Source organism: Amblyomma mixtum, chromosome 2, assembly GCF_055824585.1.
Source record: "Amblyomma mixtum isolate Tamu chromosome 2, ASM5582458v1, whole genome shotgun sequence".
Classification (NCBI taxonomy): Eukaryota; Metazoa; Arthropoda; class Arachnida; order Ixodida; family Ixodidae; genus Amblyomma; species Amblyomma mixtum.
In genome coordinates this window covers 273,528,489-273,552,016 of record NC_143013.1, presented here as the reverse complement: position 1 = coordinate 273,552,016, position 23,528 = coordinate 273,528,489, and the positions used below count along the sequence as shown (strand labels likewise).

General features: G+C 47.7%; 1 pseudogene; it reads right to left on the bottom strand.

Moving 5' to 3' along the window:
* Positions 1-5,217: 5,217 nt before the first annotated feature.
* Positions 5,218-7,592, bottom strand: LOC149364041 (uncharacterized; annotated as a pseudogene).
* Positions 7,593-23,528: the final 15,936 nt, after the last annotated feature.

Here is a 23,528-nt window from a genome sequence, read left to right as displayed (position 1 = left end):
CCGCCATATTTTTGTTTCCATCAGCACATTACGACTATGGAGGGCAGAGGTTCTCAGATTGGATTCCTCGAAACACCAGGGTTGCTTGAACGTTAAACCTCTGCAAGGCTCAACACTTACTCCCCCTCCCTTTACCAGCTGTATTTTGCGACTAATCGCACTGTAATTGTTCAGTGCACACTGCTTAGCTCTACGGCCAGTCCTTGTTAATTGAATTTGGTCATATATTTAGGTGCCAGCTTCTTTTTGCATGCGTTTCGGGTAGAAAGAAATGGAAGCTGGGAAACACGGGGTTCCCCAGTTCGTTTTAAAAGGTGATTCAGCTACTCAAATTGAGAACCTGCTGGTGTAGAGCAGTGTTATCCTGCAAATAATTTTTGAGGTGTGTGATAGTTTGTTTGTCAATAAGATGACAAGACTCAACACAGCGAATAGATACATCCCCCCTACTCCCCTTTTTCACAGATTTGGTGTAGCCGATGTTAATAAACATTTATGGAGACGGATCTGGAAACATTACTGTGAGTGAAATCTTTTAGCGATCGTGCATTCTAGTAACCACTGTTGCGGCTTCTGTGTGAGCTATGCTAACTGACTGGGATTTGGTTGGTGCATCACCTATATGGCCGTATATCCAACTGCCGTATTTCTCATTTCTCACTGCGATGAAATGGCGTTTTAGTAGAAGGCCACACTTTTATTAATGAACATGCACGTTCTGTCAGCCTCTACACAAATGAAGACGCGCTACTTACTGATGTCCTGCACCTAGACTACCGCTAGCTCTACAAAATACAAACTTAGCTCCTCCTGTAAACAACATCTCCTATTGACTTTTCTGAGTGCGCGGTGTTCTTGTTCTCCTGCTAGACCAAATTTTATTCCGCATATTGGCTTTTAATTGGCACAGCGCACAAATGTATTGCAATAATCAAAGGCAATGCTTCTGTTATGAGAGCAGCAGTCGCAATGCTTCCCAGATTTAATTCATTTACATTTTATAGCTCTTAAAGGAATGCAAACAAAGTCTTTGTAACCGAGAATTTCTCAATTAAGCGCAAGTTAAAATCTAAGCGTCATTCTGGGTTCCATTAATAACAAACTGCGCGTACATAAAAGACACACACAGGAGGCGAGGTCACCAGATATACCAAAAATGTGAGCTCGTTCTCTGCTGAACTGCATATCCACTAAGCATTCGGTTTCCGTCAGGCCTATGTTAATTAAGGGATGGTAGCCCGCTAAGTTCAATAGAAGTGGGCCGAATTTTTTCGTTGTTCGGGTACGCTTTGGAAGTAGGCCTAGAGCAGCACAGAGAGCTTTCAGTAAATTTTGCCCTGTGGAGTAATATAGCATAAATCGTTGCCATTTGCTTTGCATAAATGGGCGTGAATCTCATTCCCGGTAAGCTAATAAGCCTGTTTCGGCACGAGATGGAGCGCTACCCGCACTCATGTTGACAGCAAGCTCGGCATCGAGCTAGCCTCGCGCGTGGGTGCACGCAAAGAACCAGCGTAGGTTGCTAATTGCATCAACGCCGGAGAAGAGAGTGCTCCTCGAGGCGGGGGAATGCGCGTCCGGTTCGTGATCGATGCCCGACGGGACTGACCACTTTCTTTCTTTCTTTCTTTCTTTCTTTCTTTCTTTCTTCCTTTCTTTCTTTCTTTCTTTCTTTCTTTCTTTCTTTCTTTCTTTCTTTCTTTCTTTCTTTCTTTCTTTCCTTCTTTCTTTCTTTCTTTCTTTCTTTCTTTCTTTCCTTCTTTCTTTCTTTCCTTCTTTCTCTCTCTCTCTCTTTCTTTCTTTCTCTCTTTCTTTCTTTCTCTCTTTCTTTCTTTCTTTCCTTCTTTCTTCCTTCCTTCCTTTCTTTTTTCTCTCTTTCTCTCTTTCTTTCCTTCTTCCTTCTTCCTTTCTTTCCTTCTTCCCTTCCTTCTCTCTTTCTGTCTTTCTTTCTTTCTTCGCTTCTTTCTTTCTTCTTTCTTAGGGAAGGGGGGGAGGTCGGCTAGGGGTTCAGCTTCTGGGCTTCACCAGACGTAACACTGCAGTCCCCAACGGCGACCGGAGTGCGCAGCTGATGGTTGTCATAACATTGCTTATTCATAAAAATGCAAATTAAGGACCTTGGCAAGTTGTGGCGTTATCTTACTAGAACCTGTTGCGGTTCTCTTTGAAATTGGCTCAATATTTAAGCGCGAGTTCCGCGAAAAACTGGTGTGCCTTTTTGAATTCTTTTGAATGGCGTGTTTGTTTCGCCACTTCTTTTTTATGCCAAGCTGATCACCGGTCGGTTGGCTGGTGCGCTCTTATGGGTTCGTTTTGGCGTCGCACGAAAGGCTGCCCGGTTGGGCGAGCCCGTAGAGTGGCGGATTGCCAACTGCGATTGGATTGTTAAAACGTTTATTTGGGGCCTGCAGTAGAAAGCGCGCTCGCGCGCGCGCTCCGGACGGGGCCTACGTAGTCCTCTGGGCGCCGGCCGCGCGGCCTGGGTCCCCGCTCGCCGTTGCCGGCTCGCTGGGTCCCTGCCGGGCCAGCGCCTCGATGACCTGCTGGACGGCCCAAAGTTGTTCCCTTTGTTTGTTGCTCCCTGCGGCTGCTTCCAGTCGTGGCGGGATCCTAAAACTTAATCGACTATTAGAAACCTTTAGCATACCGTGCATCGTGCTACCATTATCGTTACCAGAGTCCCGGGAGCCCGCCCACCGCCGGTGAGCACGCGCTGTTTGGTCCCGATGCTGCAGGCACACGCGCAGCTGCCGGGTGCCTGGCGCCGTCTGGCGCCGTCAAGATGACTTGCACATGCGCTTTTGTTGCGCGCGAGCTCCCGGTACTCCGATAGCGGTAACAGCAACCGGTACAAGTTATGCTATAGGTGTCTATTTTCGGGGAGGTTTCCCTATGGTGTTTTGAAGGTGGAATGGGAGTGACAGTTAGTCGCACCGGTTCTTGGAGTGGGCCGACCGGGCCCGTAACAGGAGCCGTTCGAACAGCTGCGCCACTCTGCGGAGGTTTACGGCTTTGCGTAGTGCTCTCCGTCTTTGCTGTGAGCGATTTTGCTCTGGAGATGGCGTACGGGACAGAGAGCAGAGCTGCCGCCTGCGTTCCCGGCCCAGCTTCGGACAACCGTCTAGCTTGGACAATCCTTCCATAGCTCTCGACCGCTAGCGTCTATCATGACTCGCAGATTACTGCCCTGAGACATTAGGCTTAGCTCTACTAATTTTATTCTTTAGACGAGTCTTTCTGCTCTGCCCTCTCCGGCTACTGGCTCGCTGGAAGCAAAAGTTTGTCAGTGTGGCCTGTGCGCTAAAATGAGTTCGAGACCCCTGGCGCAGGTCGTTTAGCTCCTCTGGGCAAATTACATGCTCATCCCGAATTTCTTCTTCTCCCACGACAACACACCCTTGTTTATTTTGTTGGAGGCCCTTGGAGAATAAAAGAAAAGGGAAAAATAAAAGTGTAGGGAGCCTGCACCTGACGAAGTTATCGCGCGTGTAGAGCAAGGAAATACGAAAGAATCAGGGCCTCAAACAGGAAAAATTGGAGAATTTAGAGAAAAAGCCAAAAGGGAATAACGAAAAACTGGGGGCATGCAAGACAGGTTCATAACCGCATGACGATGAGGGCAGAAGACCCTCAGTAGAAACTTGTTTCGGAAGCCATGGTGCGGAAATGAAGAAGAAAGAAATTTTCCAGGGAAGGATGTCCAACCTGCAAAAAAAAAAAAAAAATGTAGGTTGATTTTTGTTGTTAGGCCAAATCCGAATTTGTAGCGATAGTATTTCTGGGAACTGTAATATCTCGCATTTTCGAGATTTATACTTAATTCCGCAGTGCATACTTCACTTTTCTTACTTTCCTTTCATCGCGCATAGCACTAGGTTGAGGGTGGTAGTATCTTTATCGGCTCTGGTATTGTCACCAATGAAGATGCTAAAGCTAGTACCATGAGGCCAAACGCCCGAGACTTTCAGAAAAGTCTAGGACCTGCGCCTCGGTCGGAGAGTGCACGATTTCATGCAGACAAAACCGTAGTGACCTGCGTATAGGGAAAAGGAATCACACATATTTCACACTGGTGTAGAAGAGTTTACGGGCTGTGAATTCGTGGAAAAGAATTTAGTTCTTTAGTTTAGTTTTAGTTTAGTCCTTGCTGCCCAATCAGGCGATAATTTTTTTCACGCAGATCAAGCATGTATATTCCTTCATACTGGTATAATTTTCAGCGAGCTCACTCTCCTGACCACGTAGAGTTTCTTTTTTTTTGCGCTAAGCCCCAGACCTCAAACTTACTTTCTTGTCTTTACACAAAAAGTCACGGTGTCCACAGTTAAAAGGTGTTGGAAGGCCACAGAGGCAACATTGAGTTCCTTGCAATCTTTGCATGCATTCTAGAAAAGATATATGCATCTAATTGTGGATGCATGTATTTTGCAATGCTTCAGTAAACCCCACACAATATGCCCTGGAAGCAAGGAAATTCAATTTATTCGACAGAGTTTCCTTCCATTAACTTCTGACGGATGGTGTACACATTAGTTGGGCATGGTGTGCTGGCAAGCACGCTTGGGCTTGTTAGGTTTACTTCTGCAGAAGCTGAAAACAACTGGCACGTGATTGTGGAGAGAGGAATAAGTGGGAGAGAAATTATTTTGCAGCGAATGAATGTTTTCCCTTTGTTGACTGGTTGGCAGCGGCTATTTCGACGGTAGCTCTTTATGCGCTTTATATATATATATATATATATATATATATATATATATATATATATATGGTTGGTTTGGTTTATGGGGTTTAACGTCCCAAAGCGACTAAGGCTATGAGAGACCCCGTAGTGGAGGGCTCCGGAAATTTCGACCACCTGGGGTTCTTTAACGTGCACTGACATCGCACAGTACACGGGCCTCTAGAATTTCTCCTCCAAAGAAATTCTAGCCGCCACGGCCGGGATCGAACCCGCATCTTTCGGGACAGCAGCCGAGCACCATAACCGCTGAGCCACCGCGGCGGCATATATATATATATATATATATATATATATATATATATATATATATATATATATATATATATATATATATATATATATATATATATATATATATATATATATATTGTAATGACAGTCACCGAGACGCCCTGAGCTGAGCGTCCGCTCGATTGCCTAGCCTTTCTTTTATCTCACTTCCTCGTCTTCCTCCGCCTGCTTCTTTCCTCTCTACTTCATCTTTGCTGTCTCGGCATTACACTCGGCCACGACTGCGGACGCCCTGTTGATGGTAGGCGTCGTCGCTCCCAGACCTCGTTGTCGTACACGCGGCCACTCGTCTCGCCCCGCTTCAGCAGCCGCTCTTTCATGGTCTCGTCCTTCACCTCGACGTAGAGCAGGTTGGTGCACTTGCACACCTCAGCCTCGAAGCGGTCACACTGCTCGGTGATCCTGAGGTAACCGTCGATCAGGAACCCTTTGGCTGTCGCCACGCTCTTCCTGATTGCTTCTTTCAGCAGCTGCAAGACCATGACCAGTGGGACGAGCTCTCCTTTCGTCATGATCCCGTTCACCTCCTTGCCCAGGTTGCTGCCGGACTGCACCTCCGCCCGCAACAGGTCACCGGAAGAGATGTGCGTGAAGCCGGAGTTGGACGCTATCTTTTCGCATTGGGTACCCTTGCCGGAGCCGGGGCCGCCCGTCATTAGAGGCCCGTCATTTGGCATTGAAGTAGGGGGATGAGCAGGCTTGGCTGGAGGCAGGACTTCCTCAGCCTTCTCCTCCACTTTCTTTTCTTCTTCTTTCTCTTCTTTCTTCTCCTCCACTTTCTTTCCTTCTTCTTTCTCTTCTTTCTGATCATGAATAGGTCGTCCATATCATCGGCATCCCTGACATAGGCGCCGCGAAGTCGTCCGTTGGTGGATCGGCGTGGAGGACCGCGGCAGAGTAGGACAGTACCCGGACAGTTGCAGACTCTCGACCGTGGCCCTGCGAGGTCGTCATGCAAGGTGGTGTCTTCGAAGCTGCGTCTACGCATCAAGGGCGACGCCGGTGGCGGACTATCTTCTCGATCCTCATCAAGCTGCCTGTCCTGCTGCAGCCTCTCTCTAACGGGAGGGGACGTGGGAGCGTCCAATCCTCGCTCGATTTGGAACATTCGGAGGCGCGATACTGACGGCCCGTTGCCGCCCGGAAAACCACCAGTAGGCCGCGAAGGGCCTACTGGTAGCCTGCGTCTGGATCCGGAGCGGGACCCGGCAGTTTCTGGCTGCCGAGCAGGTGACACTGGAGGGGTCCGCTTTCCGCTAAGGGCCTCGTGACTCTCGTCGATGCGGGCCTCTTCACGGAAGTCCACGCTGGAAACAGGCTGGCACCGGATTTCGTTGTCTGGGAAAATTGGCTCATGAAACTGACGTCCCGGCAGCAGGGGACGCGGTTGTCCTGGAGTGGCCGTCATCTGTTGAGGTGGCAACCCAGACGACCGCACTCCAGGCGGCATGCTACCCAGGCTATTACCGCTCGGACTTTCGCACCCGATGACGCTGCTGATAGCCACTGAGCCTGGAGCCTCCGTCACCGAGCTAGCGAAGTACGGGTGCCGTGGCGAAGGTGGCGGCACGGATCCAGCACGGCCTGCAAGAGGCGGCTGCGCCGCGGACCGCCCGAAGCAGTGCCCATCATACGTCGATGCCGGAATGTTGGGATGCCTCATCGGTCCATGAGACGGAGGCCGAGACAGCAGCGGGGACGGTAGCACTGCTGAGACGGAGCCCGCGCTCCCGATGGAATTGGGAGGAGCGCTGGCTGCACTTTGGTCGGGAACTGCCGACACCTCGGCGAGCGAGGCGGTCATCTGAGAGCGGTGCACCACGGAGGACGCGTATCCGCTCGTCGGCTGCGGTGACTGCGGTGGCGGACTGACGATTGTGTTGGAGCCGACCTGCACGAGCTCCGATGCTTCTACCGCGGCAATGGGCGCCTCAGAGCCCAACGCCTGCTGCGGCCAAGTGCGGCCCCTGCACGCCTGCAGAAGACGTACCTTATCATGATTGTCAAGGGCAACGTCTTCATCTGGAGCCTGGCGCCATGCTCTCATCGTCATGAGTTTGGCGTTGTGCGCACTGGGCAGGGGTGGAAACGCGGCAAGAAGGGCAGAGGTCCAGGCCGGCCAAGTGGTGTAGCGCCGGCCTTCGTACTGGTGCCAGGCGCGGGCGGCACCGCGGAGATGGTCTTCCGCGACGGCGAGCGTGGTGGCTGGAGACCAGGCGAAACGCCGGGCAGCAGCGTCGACCACTTGAATCCACGCTTCAGCGTCGTCAGAAAATCCACGGAACTCCGGAATATGTACCGGGGTTACTCGGTATCCAGAGGACAGTGAAGCGCGGCCAAGCGCTGCTGTTAAAGAAGCAGATAACTCCCGGAGGATGGAGAGGGCTTCGGGAAGAAGGGCTAAGGCCGAATCCGCCGAGGAGGCATGGACGCCGTTCTCGGGCGGAAGAGGGGTTCCAGGCGCCGAGGGAGCCGGCCGTGGGACTGCCCGGCCGCTTCGAAGGAGGAGCGACGGGTCGTGGAGGTCCGGGCCGGGCTTGACGTTGGTCGACTGCGCCATTGTAATGACAGACACCGAGACGCCCTGAGCTGAGCGTCCGCTCGATTGCCTAGCCTTTCTTTTATCCCACTTCCTCGTCTTCCTCCGCCTGCTTCTTTCCTCTCTACTTCATCTTTGCTGTCTCGGCATCACAATATATATATATATATATATATATATATATATATATATATATATATATGTATGTATGTATGTATGTATGTATGTATGTATGTGAGTGAAGCCAACAGCCACAGAAACCAAGGGGCACAGAGGAATTTTTTTTTTCATTATTTTATTTATTCTGTGGTGTTGATCAATTTATAATATTACTGAATATGTTTCGCTTGAAGCTAATTGAATAGAAAAGCAGAATAAAAAACAACCACATGCCGCCGGTGGGATCCAAACCCACGACCTCCGAATTACGCGTCCAGTGCTCTACCGCTGTGCTACGGCGACGGCTGTCAAATATTCTGCTTTCGGGGGTATTTATGTTTACAAATAACCTAACCTTGGGAGTATTCAGCAGCGCCACCCACGTTCTTAAGCGGCGGACGTGGCCCGTCCTGAGTTACCGCTGATGTGACGTAGAACGTCATCGAACGGCGTGGGTGGAAGCTGTGTGAGAACCCTCTTATGCTTCCTATGCTTAATTGCTTAGCGAGGGCCTCGGTTCTGGCAGCCTGGACGCCATAGGACTTAAGAACGTGGGTGGCGCTGGTGAACACTCCCAAGGTTAGGTTATTTGTAAACATAAATACCTCCGAAAGCCGAAGATTTGAGAGCCGTCGCCGTAGCTCAGCGGTAGAGCACCGGACGTGTAATTCGGAGGTCGTGGGTTGGGATCCCACCGGCGGCATGGAGTTGTTTTTTCATCTGCTTTTCTATTCAATTAGCTTTAAGCGATAACATATTCAGTAATATTATAAATTGAACAACACCACGAAATAAATAAAATAATTTTAAAAATTCCCCGGTGCCCCTTGGTTTCTGTGGCTGTTGGCTTCACTCATATTTTTAACGAGCCCCTCTACTCCTTCCCTTGTTTATATATATATATATATATATATATATATATATAGGTACAGTATTACGACAAACGCGACTGTTCTTTTAACGTTTATTTTGCCGACAGTTTCGGGAATGGTATTCCCTTCGTCAGGGCAGGCTTACAATGAATCCGTTTCGTCAATATAAGGACACAGAACAAGCGAGGAGGTATAATCTCCGCCCTCTAAACAAACTTGAGAATGAGGGCAGGGGACCGTATAATAGGCAGCACGACAAGTCTCAAACGGGCCGCGGCTGAACAACAACCAGAAAAAACAAACGAGGAGGTGGAAATGGTAAAGTAGTAGCAAAGAACGGGCCTGAACAGCACAGCGATAGAAGGGGCAAAAGAGCGTTAGACCCGGCTCTCGGCGCACACGGAAGCCGCTACCCCTTCCCCCCCCCCCCCCTCCAAATGCGCGCACACCCCCGCAAGACGCCGCCGGGTCCGAGCGGGCGGCCCGTATCAGGTATCCTGAGACGCTTGCAAGGGACGCGTTCGAGAGACGGCCAACACACACTTGTTAACCGCTGCAACGGCAACTTGCGACTGTGCCCTCTGTGTATTTTTGCTTCATTTCGTCGCTTTGCTCTGCTGTCGGGTCTTTCTACCAGACAATCTGGCGCCCCTTTTCCCATAAATATACTAGGCGGTCCAAAACCGTGTCCCGCAGTGAGCTTCCCGTGAAAAAAACAGCGTCCGTCGGGTAAAATACTGAGCTAGCCCGAGCGCGTAATGGGAAGGCAAAGATGAATTTGGGGGGAACAAAACAAAAGAAGGGAAGAGCAGAAAAAAAAAATTAGCTCTAGAAATGTTTAAAGAAAATGTAACACGGAAAATGTTAACGCACACACATCAAGAGAAAAGAGAAAAAGAAAAACTTCTGATTAAATGTGGCGCCAAACAAGTATGACATGGTGAGAGCACTTTGATAAAGTTGGGCGCAGTGCATGTGGTTTCGAGATTTGCATGCACACGCAGGTTAAATCATTCTGAGATTATCGAGTTGAGTTGGTGTAAGTAAATAACAAATGACAAGAAATATGTAGAAAAATGAAAATAAAAATGGCACGGAGAATAAAAAATTGAGCACAAGAAGTTATACAAAAGTTAACAAATTAAAAATAATAATAATACATGTGTGTGGAAAACGCGAAAGGTCTGTGGCCCGCGGAGCTGCCGCGTGGTCCCAATGGTCTAGTTGATAGATCAAAGGTGTCTATTTGGAATGGAACGTGGATGCTGGCAGGAGGTTGGACAAAAAAGTACTCAGGAAATAAACTGCCAGATTCCCTGCCATTTCAAAGTGTGTCTGCAGTTGTCAAGAAAAAACAAGTTCAGGCGTATTCTGATAATAACGCTGTCCAAGGCCTATGACCTTCGGAATTTCCTACGTTGGCTCCTTTAAGCAGGAAAGTCTCCCGGGAGTAGCGTTCATGCCATGAGAGAACGTGCCGAATTTATGAATGAAGTACGATTCCCTTTGTTCCCTGTAATATGTGTAATCCTTCCGTGTAATCCTTCTCCAGTCCGGGTTCCCTAACACATATTACAGGGAACAAAGGGAATCGTACTTCATTCATAAATTCGGCACGTTCTCTCATGGCATGAACGCTACTCCCGGGAGACTTTCCTGCTTAAAGGAGCCAACGTAGGAAATTCCGAAGGTCATAGGCCTTGGACAGCGTTATTATCAGAATACGCCTGAACTTGTTTTTTCTTGACAACTGCAGACACACTTTGAAATGGCAGGGAATCTGGCAGTTTATTTCCTGAGTACTTTTTTGTCCAACCTCCTGCCAGCATCCACGTTCCATTCCAAATAGACACCTTTGATCTATCAACTAGACCATTGGGACCACGCGGCAGCTCCGCGGGCCACAGACCTTTCGCGTTTTCCACACACATGTATTATTATTATTTTTAATTTGTTAACTTTTGTATAACTTCTTGTGCTCAATTTTTTATTCTCCGTGCCATTTTTATTTTCATTTTTCTACATATTTCTTGTCATTTGTTATTTACTTACACCAACTCAACTCGATAATCTCAGAATGATTTAACCTGCGTGTGCATGCAAATCTCGAAACCACATGCACTGCGCCCAACTTTATCAAAGTGCTCTCACCATGTCATACTTGTTTGGCGCCACATTTAATCAGAAGTTTTTCTTTTTCTCTTTTCTCTTGCTGTGTGTGCGTTAACATTTTCCGTGTTACATTTTCTTTAAACATTTCTAGAGCTAATTTTTTTTTTCTGCTCTTCCCTTCTTTTGTTTTGTTCCCCCCAAATTCATCTTTGCCTTCCCATTACGCGCTCGGGCTAGCTCAGTATTTTACCCGACGGACGCTGTTTTTTTCACGGGAAGCTCACTGCGGGACACGGTTTTGGACCGCCTAGTATATTTATGGGAAAAGGGGCGCCAGATTGTCTGGTAGAAAGACCCGACAGCAGAGCAAAGCGACGAAATGAAGCAAAAATACACAGAGGGCACAGTCGCAAGTTGCCGTTGCAGCGGTTAACAAGTGTGTGTTGGCCGTCTCTCGAACGCGTCCCTTGCAAGCGTCTCAGGATACCTGATACGGGCCGCCCGCTCGGACCCGGCGGCGTCTTGCGGGGGTGTGCGCGTATTTGGAGGGGGGGGGGGGGGGGGGGAAGGGGTAGCGGCTTCCGTGTGCGCCGAGAGCCGGGTCTAACGCTCTTTTGCCCCTTCTATCGCTGTGCTGTTCAGGCCCGTTCTTTGCTACTACTTTACCATTTCCACCTCCTCGTTTGTTTTTTCTGGTTGTTGTTCAGCCGCGGCCCGTTTGAGACTTGTCGTGCTGCCTATTATACGGTCCCCTGCCCTCATTCTCAAGTTTGTTTAGAGGGCGGAGATTATACCTCCTCGCTTGTTCTGTGTCCTTATATTGACGAAACGGATTCATTGTAAGCCTGCCCTGACGAAGGGAATACCATTCCCGAAACTGTCGGCAAAATAAACGTTAAAAGAACAGTCGCGTTTGTCGTAATACTGTACCTAACTAGTAAACTGGGCCATTGGAACCCCTACTGAATACAATATATATATATATATATATATATATATATATATATATATATAGCAAACAAGGGAAGGGGAATGAGGGGCTCGTTATAAATATGACAGAAGCCAACAGCCACAGAAACCAAGGGGCACAGGGGATTTTTGTTTAATTAATTAATTTATTTTGTGGTGTTGATCAATTTAGAATAATACTGAATATGTTATCGCTTAAAGCTAATTGATTAGAAAAGCAGAAGAAAAAACAACCGGCAGCATGTGGTTGTTTTTTCTTCTGCTTTTCTAATCAATTAGCTTTAAGCGATAACATATTCAGTATTATTCTAAATTGATCAACACCACAAAATAAATAAATTAATTAAAAAAAAATCACCTGTGCCCCTTGGTTTCTGTGGCTGTTGGCTTCTGTCATATATATATATATATATATATATATTCACGGAGTGCCTGTTATTACTGTTTATTTCTCATTTCAGGAAGTTTACACATGTATATTGGGTCTGAGGCCTTGCACGCCTAGACATTTTTTTGCTGATAATCTTACCGAAAAATTGCACAGTGGTGAAACCACAGCCTGAATTAAGAATAATGGATACAGTGCACCTATAGAACACCGTAGCCATTATGCCGGCATAACCCGTTCTTAAAGGCGAAGCACGATAAAACCAAGGTGTCATTATAGACACACTGACGCTACGTAGGACAGCGCGGGACGTTATGCTCGATAGCGGTATTTTGTATGAACCCACATCGTCATAACATATTCGACAACACTGGCGAGAGTGTTTTCTACGCCTATTTCAACTGCACAGCTCTACACGAAGGTCGGAAAGAGGCCAACTGCGCCAGCGTCATTAAGACGATGGATTTCCCGAAAGCCTACGAGAAATGGCCACTGGCGAACAACCAATCAGGGAAACGGTGGCTTTGCACAGCACGGCCCCGTCTGCTCGCCGCCAAATTACGAGACCCAGGACGCCGGCCTAATTCCCAGAGGGGAGCCAGAGGGTCCGTTTAATCTAGGACACGTGCGAAGCACGTCGATTTGCGAATCTAATCGAGAAGCCGAAGGAGGCCATCTCTAAAGTAAGATGCTCCAAACCGAACTGCGGAGTCCAAAGCGCCCATTGGACTTGGCTTGTGACATGGAAAGTTCCTTCTATACACGGGCTAGTTCAAAACAACGAAGTGTTTGTTCTTAGCAGACGATGAAAATTTCAGTGCGCCTTGATATACTTTCGATCTACTTTTTTTTTTTAAAAGAAAGGGAGGGTGGGGGCAAGTGCTTAAAGTAGTTCAGCCCTACATGAAGTAGCTCAGAAACTGTCTGTTATGACTGTTACGAAAAATGCAGCATGCTACTTCTCTCTGAACTATAATCATGCGACAGTGTTTCGACAATGTGATGCATGATAATAATGAACTATGAAAGCACATTGGTGCCTGCGTTCATATTTACACACCCCATAAAGAGACAAGCGAAGCTGATTGCCTACGCGTGAGCTTTTCGTTTACGAATGCAGATGGTAGTGTTTGCAATTCAGACACGACCTTCACGAACTTTCTACGATGGTTTCTATGTTCCTTTTCAGAAAAAACCTGCACGCATCAGGGCGTAAAAGTCACTTGAAAGCGAAGCTGCGCAACCCTGGGTTGCATACTCTCAGGAACTCAAGCCTAAAGATCGAGCAACAGGTCAGGGCTCGCGTCGTCACGGTGACATGTGCAGCCTTGAAGACACACTAAGGGCGCACTGAAATTATAAGGTCGTGATGCGATTTGTCCTCAACCACTGCTTCGAGTCAATTAAAAAACTAAGAACAGGCGGAAGCAGTTTTTGTGACTCGCACAAACCTGAACTAAATAACAGTCTTTTATTTCAGATGGAGCAAGTATTTGCCAGCTAAAAGTGACCAACGTTCTGAAGACGGCCGTCCTGCGCGAGCGAGATCAAGTGAGAGTTTTTGGGAGGAGCTCTGCGTAGCGTTGATCCAGTATTCCTTTCTATTCTGCGTAGCTCTCAAATCTCTTGAAAATAATTAGCTAACATTTCAATTTTGCTCAAGAAAAAAAAACATTCAGTCGGAAAGTTGCAGGTCACTGTAAAAAAAAAAAAATCGTCCATCGAAGGAGTGTTTGCAAGCAGGCAAATCTCATACAGCTCTTTCATCCAGCTTTAAAACAAAGAACTTGAAATATAAAAACCTACCACGTGACAGCTTCGCAATTTCAGGCGTGAAACAACTCTGAAACGAACTAAAACAACTAGTTTCAAAACCGCGGTTTCCGACGTTGTCTGGCGATTGTGGTATCCGCAAGATATGGGCCAGAAATTGCTGTCGACAAGCGTGTGACGCTTCTGAAGTCCGTGAGCTGTGATCGAAACGAAGTAAGAATATGACGATTGCAACAGCCTTGGTGTAAAAACGTTTCCACAGCAACAATTGCTCAGTCACTTAGCTTTTTCTGTAGTTTTCTGCGTTCACGTTTAATGTTACCAGGGTAGTACGTCAATAACAGAAATCATATGATTCATGACTCATGAAAAAGAAGCCCGACGTAGCGTCATTTCCAACTCTCGCTCTGAGGACCAGAGAGCGACTCGATACGAAGGCACCCATACAGCGGCGCGTTACAAGTCGCTGGCGCATATTTTGAGGCCTCCGAAAGTGCAACGTTCGTCGGGGATAACGGTTTTGAGTTGGAAATGATTCCGATCCTACAGAGCGCTTCTCGGACCGCTGAAATAGCGACGCTCTCATGCGATAAGGTAATTTTTGGATTGCGCAGTTTCCTCTAAAACTGATAAAAAAGTACAACAGCGTCATGCTTATGAAGGTGGCATGCGGCTTTCCAATTAGTTCTTTGTTCCTGAAGCTATTAGCTATTGGCTGACTCACATTCTTCCTTATAATTATTTAATTAATTCAACCTATACTAGAAACTGAGTGAATAAACTCTCTAAACCACTCAGTGTTCCGCTATAGTGTAGGACGCTCTGTCTGTTTTACGAACTTGATTACCTTGTAGAGCATTTAAAGAAGGCCAAGAACGTTCGATAATTATTCTCAACAAAGTTGTTGGCTACGCAGAATAGGAAGAAATACTGGATGAGTGTTACAAAAAGCTCCTCACATCGTCCCAAAAGCTCTCATTTGATCTCTCCGTATAGGCCGGCCGTCTTCAGAACCTTGGACACTTTTAGCTGGCAAATAATTGCTCCATCTGAAATAAACGCTTTTTCTTTTATGGCGAAGTGGAAATCATGCCTAACACTAGCCAAAACATTTGCCCTAAATGACGATAAAGACACCTGTAGGAATCGCTAATTACCATATGTGGTACATGCGGGAATCCCTAATTCCCACATATGCAACTACTAGTTGCGGTTTCATACCACCTGCTTGTGCATTTCATACAAAGTGCACACACCAAGTTTGTAATTCGCCGGAAGGAAAGCTGTCGTTCGCATAATTTCGGAAGGCTGGATAAGGGGACAAAGTGCTCGCTCAATTTTCCGAAAATACAAGTTCTCCAAAAACGACCAAACAAAAACGCTCAAGTGCTCTTTCCGGCAGAACGCATCTGCATCCGAAGCCACCGAGGAAATGAAATATGCCAGTAGAGCCACGTTTATTTTTAGTTTTTTCTTTCCATTCCCTTTATACGCCATCCCGCTTCTGGCTTTGGCTATGTATTTGATTTATAGCTGGGATGCATTTGTAATGTTTAGCGCCCGCGTTTGTATGCGCTGAACGGGAGCGCTTGCTGTGGTGACCTCAGGGCTGTGAAGCTCGCGAAGAAGGTGCAAAAAAAAAAAAAAAGAAAATGACGTCATCTGGCTAGCCGCGGCGCCGCAATTTCGCTCCGCAGGAAATGAAGCGCCTGCGGGAAGCTCTGGCCTCGCACGCCTGTTTCATTTCCTAACGAGCTGCAGAAGCGCGCGATAATCGAGGCCGTGCTGCTTGAGCTCGCAGTTAACGACAGTGAAAAAGGCGTCTCTCCCGCACGAGTGGTTCCACCTGAACCTTGGCTGATCGTTACCACTTGTTCTTTCTTTTCTGGCTCCTCTCAAGTTCGATGCACTGCTAAATTTACTGACCGGTCGCGTACTGCAATTCTGCGAAACGATCGAGATTCTTTCTTTTGCAGGGTGCGCTGTCGCGTTGGCCAGGCGGGAAAACAGAGCACTTGGTAGACACAATCTCGCCTATGCTATTCACCGCCTGTTTACAAGAGGTATTGCGGAGACTGCAATGGGAGCTGTTGAGGATAACAGTTACTGTAGAATACCTAAGTAATTTGCGATTCGCTGATGACATTGCCGTGCTAAGTCACTCAGGACATGTACTGCGAAGCATGGTCAATGAGTTAGGCAGGCAGAGCAGAACGGTGGGGCTAAAAATTAATATGCAGAAAACCAAAGTAATGTTCAACAGCCTAGCAAGGGAACAGCAGTTCGCAAATGGTTGCGAGGTGCTGGAAGTAGTAAGAGGATATGTCTGTTTAGGGCAGGTAGTGCCAGCTGATCCGGATCATGAGATGGAAATAACTATATAGAAAAAAAATGGGGTGAAGCCCAAATGGCAGGTTTTCTCAGATCATGAATGGCAATTTACCAATATCCCTCAAGAAAAAAGTATGCAACAGCTGTATCTTACCGGTACTCAACTATAAGGCAGAAACGTGGTGGCTAACAAAGAGGGTTCAGCTTAAGTTAAGCACAACACAGCGAGCTGTGGAAAGAAAAATGATAGGTGTACCGTTAAGAGATCGGAAACGAGCGGAGTGGGTGAGAGAACAAGGGCGGGTTAATGACATCATGGTCGAAATCAAGAGGAAGAAATGGTCTTGCGCAGGGCATGTAATGCGAAGGAGAGATAACCGCCGGTCTTTAAGGGTAACAGAGTAGATTCCAAGAGAAGGGAAGCGTAGCAGGGGGCGGTAGAAAATTAGGTGGGCGGATGAGATTAAGAAGTTTGCAGGGATACGGTGGCTGCAACTGGCGAAGGACAGGGTTAATTGGAGAGACATGAGAGAGACCTTTGCCCTGCAGTGAGCGTGGTCAGGCTGATCATGATGATGATAATAATAGAAACGAAGGAATATGGTAACTAATCTTAAGAGTATGCTTTGAAGTTTCTTAGATTTACGTGTAGGAGGTAATCTGGAGGTGTAAAGTACCACTCTGACTACTTTGTGTGAGTTTCATCACCGCATAAGTAGACTGTATGGAATGGGTCAGGCGTAGAATGCAAATTGTTTACTACACTATTCAATTTTAAAAAATTTTTGGCTCGTGAACATTGTAATTAGGTATTTGCTATGCTCTTTAACCTTTCACTTTAATAATCACACTGGACTAATACGTCACATTTGTTTACATCTACGTGTTTTCAGACATTCCCTCCGCAACATAAAGGACAAAGCACTGGCGGGCCAAGATATCAGCGCGCGCTGGAGAACCTCTGGGAACGAAAATAATTGCAGCGCTCCGTTGCGGCTTCTCCAGACGTGATAAAGTTAGTATTATTGCGTGTGATGCATTTCACGATTATCTTTATATTTTCTTCGACCTATTCGCCTTGTCAAGTGTTCGAAGTCCGCGCCCCGTGTCGGCGTCCTGTGCCCTTGACCGACCAATAAATCTGCAGTCTACACCCCGCACTGCATGCACTCTCCGCGTAGGAACAGTGCATGTCTTGCGTGCCATGGCAATCCTATCTGTCTTCTTTTCAAACAATTAGTGTCGTAGCGCACATCCGGTCATACTGAGTAAAGTGCTTTCACTTACGGCACTCGCACTTTTAAGGCGAAAGCCTTGACTGGCTCATACTGTCGTCCGTTCACAATGCGTGTCACTCGCGTTTAACTCGAGAACTAAAAAAGAAGAAAACCAATGGTGCTTCGCATAGAGGAGGAAATAATGAACCTAGAAGCCATGTTTGATGACTGTAGAATAATTAGTAAATTAATTATAGGCAAAAATGACGAAATTGCGTCGAAATAGCGCGGATGTCGGTATAGCCACGGGAACGGTGTGACGTCACTTCCACCGGAAATCGTCACGGCATAGAGAAAAGTGTCACAAAATAATCGGAAAAACGTCAGATTTGTGCCAAATTAGATAGAAAAATGAGCAATTAAACTATAATTTGGGTATCGATATAGCCACGGAAACGGTGTGACGTCCCATCCACCGGAAGTTGTCACGGCATAGTGTTCTCGGCTTTCCCCTCTTAACACTTTAGTTGCCAAAGTGCCCTCGCAATTTGTTGTTCTGCTCTTTCCCAGCAGAAAATGTAACAATGCATGCAACCTTGTCTTGACCTACAGGTAGTCACTTCGGTAATGCGAGTTTTGCTTGGCTTGTGCATCTGTTTGTGTCACGAAATAAACCAAGAACGCGTCCTTATGGCCCCAGGCATATAAACATAGCCGAAAGCACCTCCTGAGCGTACTTGTTCCAACATTCGCCGACACTGCCGAAGCTCTGCTCTGAAAGCTGCGGAGTATTTTTATATAAAAAAAGAAAGCCACCTTTAGTGATGACCACCCGTTGATGCGCCTCAGTGAAAACTAGTGTTTATTTTAGTCACGCGCTTCTAAACGACATCTCACAAACACGAAGTGCGCATGCCCTCTTTGCAAACCTTGGATCGAGAGGCCTCATCGGAGTCGTGCCCCACAGCTGGTCTGAGCAAGCGAGTACGCTAACAGCGACTTGCGGGGCATCGTCATCTGAGAGCAGCGGGTTTGTTTTCCAGTATCACCGCACATCGGCAGCGCTGGCATGGCAATACCGGTGATGCGATCCGACCTAGCTGAGCTCCGTGGGTCTCAGGAGATTGGCCCAGCGTTCTGCTGGCAGCCACGAATACCAGCGTGCCGCGCGTTCGAATAAACTAGGCGGGCAGAGACCAGCATGGCAGGGGAGGTTTTAAGCATGAAATGCTTTTAGCTCCCGTTGTCGGCAGTGTGGTGACGTCACGCCGAGACCGAGAGCCATCATCCGGGCACTGAAATCCACTCATCCGGGCACTGAATTCCAGTCATCCGGGCTCTAAAACGAGAACATCCGGGAACCGTACGAGACATAACGAGATTTGTTGTTGTTGTTGTTGTGACTGAGAGAAGGATGAAGAGGAAATTGCACGGGCCTGCTACTGGCTCTAGCCAAGCCACCACCGCTGCCACGTGCAGATAGAGGAGAGTTAAAAGATCAGAGGAGAGAGAAAAAGGAAAGAAAAGACGCGCGTCGCAGCAACAACTGCGTCCGCCGGAGCGGACGCTGCTCAAAAAGAAGCGGCCGAAGCCGCGCTCGCCGAAGCGAGAACGTTAACGAGACTCTCTAAGCCCTCCTACGCGACCGGCATGCAAGCGCCGGTTGGTCTCCAAACGAGACAAAAAATAACTGCTGCCAGTGCCTTATCAATGTTTATCAAGATATCAGTTGAGCTGTGGGTTTGATAATGCACGGAATTATAATTTCCGATTTCTAATAACGCGTGCAAAAAGCACATAAATGCCATGTTACACTTCGTTGTCATACGTGATCCGGGGGAGAAGCGCTGCGTTCAAAGGGCAAGGCATCCCGCCGAACGGGTGGTGGCGTTCCTCCCTTCCTTTACGGTGCGGTTCAGGTGTCCACCGAGATGGCAGAGAATTACTGCGCCATTTCCTTTCCTCAAAAAACCTTGCGTTCAAATGGCAAGGCATCGCGCTGAACGGGTGGTGGCGTTCCTCTCTTCCTGTACGGTGCGGTTCGGGTGTCCACCGAGATGACTTTAGGCCCGTAAACATTTCATGCTTACTCTACTCTCGTTTACGGGAGAGGCAGAGATTTTTTTGCGTATCCTCCTCCGCTCCTGTCATCAACTCTGTGCTGCACAGTTTGGAAACGGTCGAGTAATTGGGCGAACTTTTTCGGCGACAGCCCGCAACATCGCTTGCAATACTGTAGCTATATGCTCGTTTCGCTCTTGCGTCGCAGAACTGCCCGTCCTAAGCTGAAAAGCCGATGGTGAGCACTAGCTTTTTTTGCTCCAGGTCACTACTCCGCCAAATGCGAGCGAATGGAAATTGCACTTCTCGAAACTCGTAATTTTGCGGCAAAATTGGGCCGCGATTATTCTGTTCCCAGGGCTTTCTGGTTTCTATGTTGTTTTTACCTTTCTCGTCTTCCTGCTGATGTTTTCTTTTTGTTTTCATGTCATGCGGGTATCTCTTGTTTGGCGGTAGCATTAGCTGGTACGTGTGATCCCCTGGCTCCAGGCAGCTCCACGTTGTGAATCCCAGATTCGATAAGAGATGCAGATAGTGGAGTTACCTGCGGGACGGCCGGCACAGGCTCCCACTTCCCTCTCGAGGTCCCTTCAAGGGCGAAAGTGAACTGTGGGTTGGTGGGGAGCGTACAATTTCAAAAAATAGCCCGGTTGAGTGCGTGTATACTTGCTCACCGCTGTTTCTGTAATAGCGCAACAGTTTTGTGAAGCACTAGAGCAACGGTGCGAAGAAAACAAAGATCGCAGGGCCAGAGCCTAAATGTTTGGTTTGGTTTGGTTTATTGGGGTTTAACGTCCCAAAGCGACTCAGGCTATGAGGGACGCCGAAGTGAAGGGCTCCGGAAATTTCAACCACCTGGGGTTCTTTAACGTGCACTGACATCGCACAGTACACGAGCCTCTAGAATTTCGCCTCCATCGAAATTCGGCCACCGCGGCCGGGATCGAACCCGCGTCTTTCGGGTCAGCAGCCGAGTGCCGTAACGACTGAGCCACCGAGGCGGGTAGAGTCGAAACGTGATGGGGCATATGCCAAATGTCGACGAGATTTGGCTCTCGGAAATGGATAGGAATGTTATATTTTTGCTGAACCCAAGAAAGGCGAAATGGTCCTTTCCAAACATTGGTTTCACTGGCCGATTCATACGCCTTCAGTTCGGAAGCGCCTGCAGCTGCAGCAGTGCAGGTGTCACGGCCGAACAGCGGCCTGACAGTGTGTGGAAAGAATCCAGGCTCCGATGCTTGGAAATTTTTAATGAACCCCTCGGCTGGACGCCGCGAGGTGAACACAGCCTGTTCACTTCGGCAAAGTAACAGAATGGATTGTGACTGGCTACTTGTCTGGCTGGCATGGACATTTCCCCTTACGGCTCACGTATAGCTGAAAGGCTGTGAGTTGCTAAAGTTTAGGCAATTCACCCACTGTAGGACACCACAGGAAACAACCTTTAACAACATCGTGAATGTCCCAAAATGCTGTTTATGTCGCCATCGGACGATGATGCTACATGGATAATAAGGACTTTTCAACCACTCCGGTTTGAACTAGTTTGCTACTTTCACTTACTGGGACACACATGTGCCTCAAATGGGCAAGGCACGACGCGTTTTAGTATAATGCCATTAGTCGGGATGTTTAAATAGTTAAGCTGTTGAGATCAGCGACAGGATAAAAAATTCAGGGGGCACTTTGACTGTCTAAAGTGGGTAGAGGCGGAAGCGTTTTCCGCACTTTGACTGTCTAAAGTGGGTAGAGGCGGAAGCGTTTTCAGCACCACCTTCGCTGTTTCTGTGGCACTGGTGGCGTCACATATAATTGAGTACTAATTACTAAGTGATGACAAATCACTAATTAATGATAAATTACTGATTAATGCCTGAATACTAATTAGCTGCTAATTAAGGACGCTTAAGCTTCGCCTTTAGGAGTGGAACGCGACAGCGCGTTGTAGCGCTGACAGGGAGTCCACGGAACGCCACCACCCGTTCGGCGCGATGCCTTGCCCTTTGAACGCAACGCTTTTTGAGGAAAGGAAATTACGCAGTAACTGTCTCACAAAATTCAGGGGGGCACTTTTTTGACCTAAAGTGTGGTCACTGATGTGTGGTTAAGATGTTAAGCTACTCCCCTAAGAGTGGAACGCGACAGCGTCTTGCAACGCTGCCAAGGAGTCCATAGAACGCCATCGCCCATTCGGTTCTACGCCTCGCTAGTCGGTAAATTGGTTTTTGAGTAAAGGAAATGTATCTGTCTCTCATTTGTCGGTGGACATCTAAACCTCGCCGGAAGGGAATGGAGGAGGATGAGAGTGAGTGAAGACACCGTATTCACTAGACGCGCCTTTGTTCATTCCAAGCCATCGAGCTGGCATGGCGGAGCGGATAGCATGCTCGTCTCTCACGCCGAAGTCCGGGGTTCGATTCCTGAGCTCGACCGATTTCTTAATCGGTTTTATTTATTTATATGGCCTGACTAGTAAAGCTAATTAGGCTAATTGGATAATTAAGCAATTAACTAAGCTCAGTCCCTCTTACTTGGATCATCAATTGGTTGCATGGTTACTAGCCAAAGTACAATTGGCCCCATTTGAAATTCGCGCACTGTGACGTCACGACTGTTTCCACCAACTGAAAACGTGACATTTTCTGTCGACAACTGCTGCTTACAACGATGAGACATTAAAGGCTTCCGCCTTAATATTAAGGGTTGGGGATGATGCAAATATTCAGAAATGGCGCATAACAGCAAATATTAGACGTCATCTAATCGAATGAAAAGTTCTTCTTTCATGAGTACCAGACTCCAGGAAACAGACAGCGTAGATTGCCAGCACTACAAGAGATTGATATCTGTCAAATGGCTCTTCCAAATGCGTCAAAACTACAGACAGCTGCCACTGCTAGAGTGGTTCACTGTGGCGCGCTTGAGCCCGCATTGGCGGTGTCGAAATAGCATTGAGCGAACGGGACAGCTCCAATGGAAGGCGAGTTGCCATTATAGCGTGGGTGGAATAACGTCAGCAGCAGCTACTGCCCGATGTAGGGCAAACACATACCGCAATGAAATGAAAACGCAGTCCTACAAGCTCGGTCCATGCCACTGCTAAGTTTCGTCATTTCTACAGCACGAAGACGAGATAGAGTGTGTGTTATAGCACTTCATATTATGGCCAACAGCGCGAAGTCTTGAGGCGGAGCCAGGGTAGGTTTTTTTTCGCAAGAATAAAATGCAACACCAAACAATAAAGTATGCTGAAGGGATCCGTATTCCGTCATCTCTCTTATTTGCACATCTTCCCTGTAAGGAGGTCAAAACGCGCAAAGCCCATTGATTTGAGCTCCCTCAATATTTATCCAGAGTGGTACAAGCTATATGTAGCTAGCATAAACATATTTTTGACAAGGCTGTGGAAGGAGACTACTGCGTTCGTGCCATGATGCAATACAGTAAGGCCCCGCCGCGGTGGCTCAGTGGTTACGGCGCTCGGCTGCTGGTCCAAAAGACGCGGGTTCGATCCCGGCCGCGGCGGCCGAATTTCGACGGAGGCGAAATTCTAGAGGCCCGTGTATTGTGCTACGCAAGTGCACGTTAATGCACCCCAGGTGGTCGAAATTTCCGGAGCCCTTCACTACGGCGTCTCTCATAGCCTGTGCCGCTTTGGGATGTTAAACCCCAATAAACCTATAAGCCAAACCAAGCAATACAGTAAGCTCTGCGACGCCCTCGTATAGCCGCATGTGAGCCATTAACACGGATCTTCGAAATCGCTTGTGCGCAACCGTCATTGTTTTGAACACATAAGGCTGTATTGCTGCCTAAATTTTACCGTCGGAGGCTTTTCAGTGTTTTGTGTAGGTTCTTTAGATACAAAGCTTGCCGCAGAAACTTTAAACTAACACGCTGAGGACAAAATGGTACTCTCGCGAGCAGCTAAGTCATGATCGCTTCTGGATTGAGGCCCAGTTATGTATGAGAACTATGCGAAGTTACTCAAATTTCGGCCTGTAAACGAACCTTTATCACCGCTTTTATCGCTGTCAACAATGATTAAATTGTAAAGCCGCAGTGTCTGCGA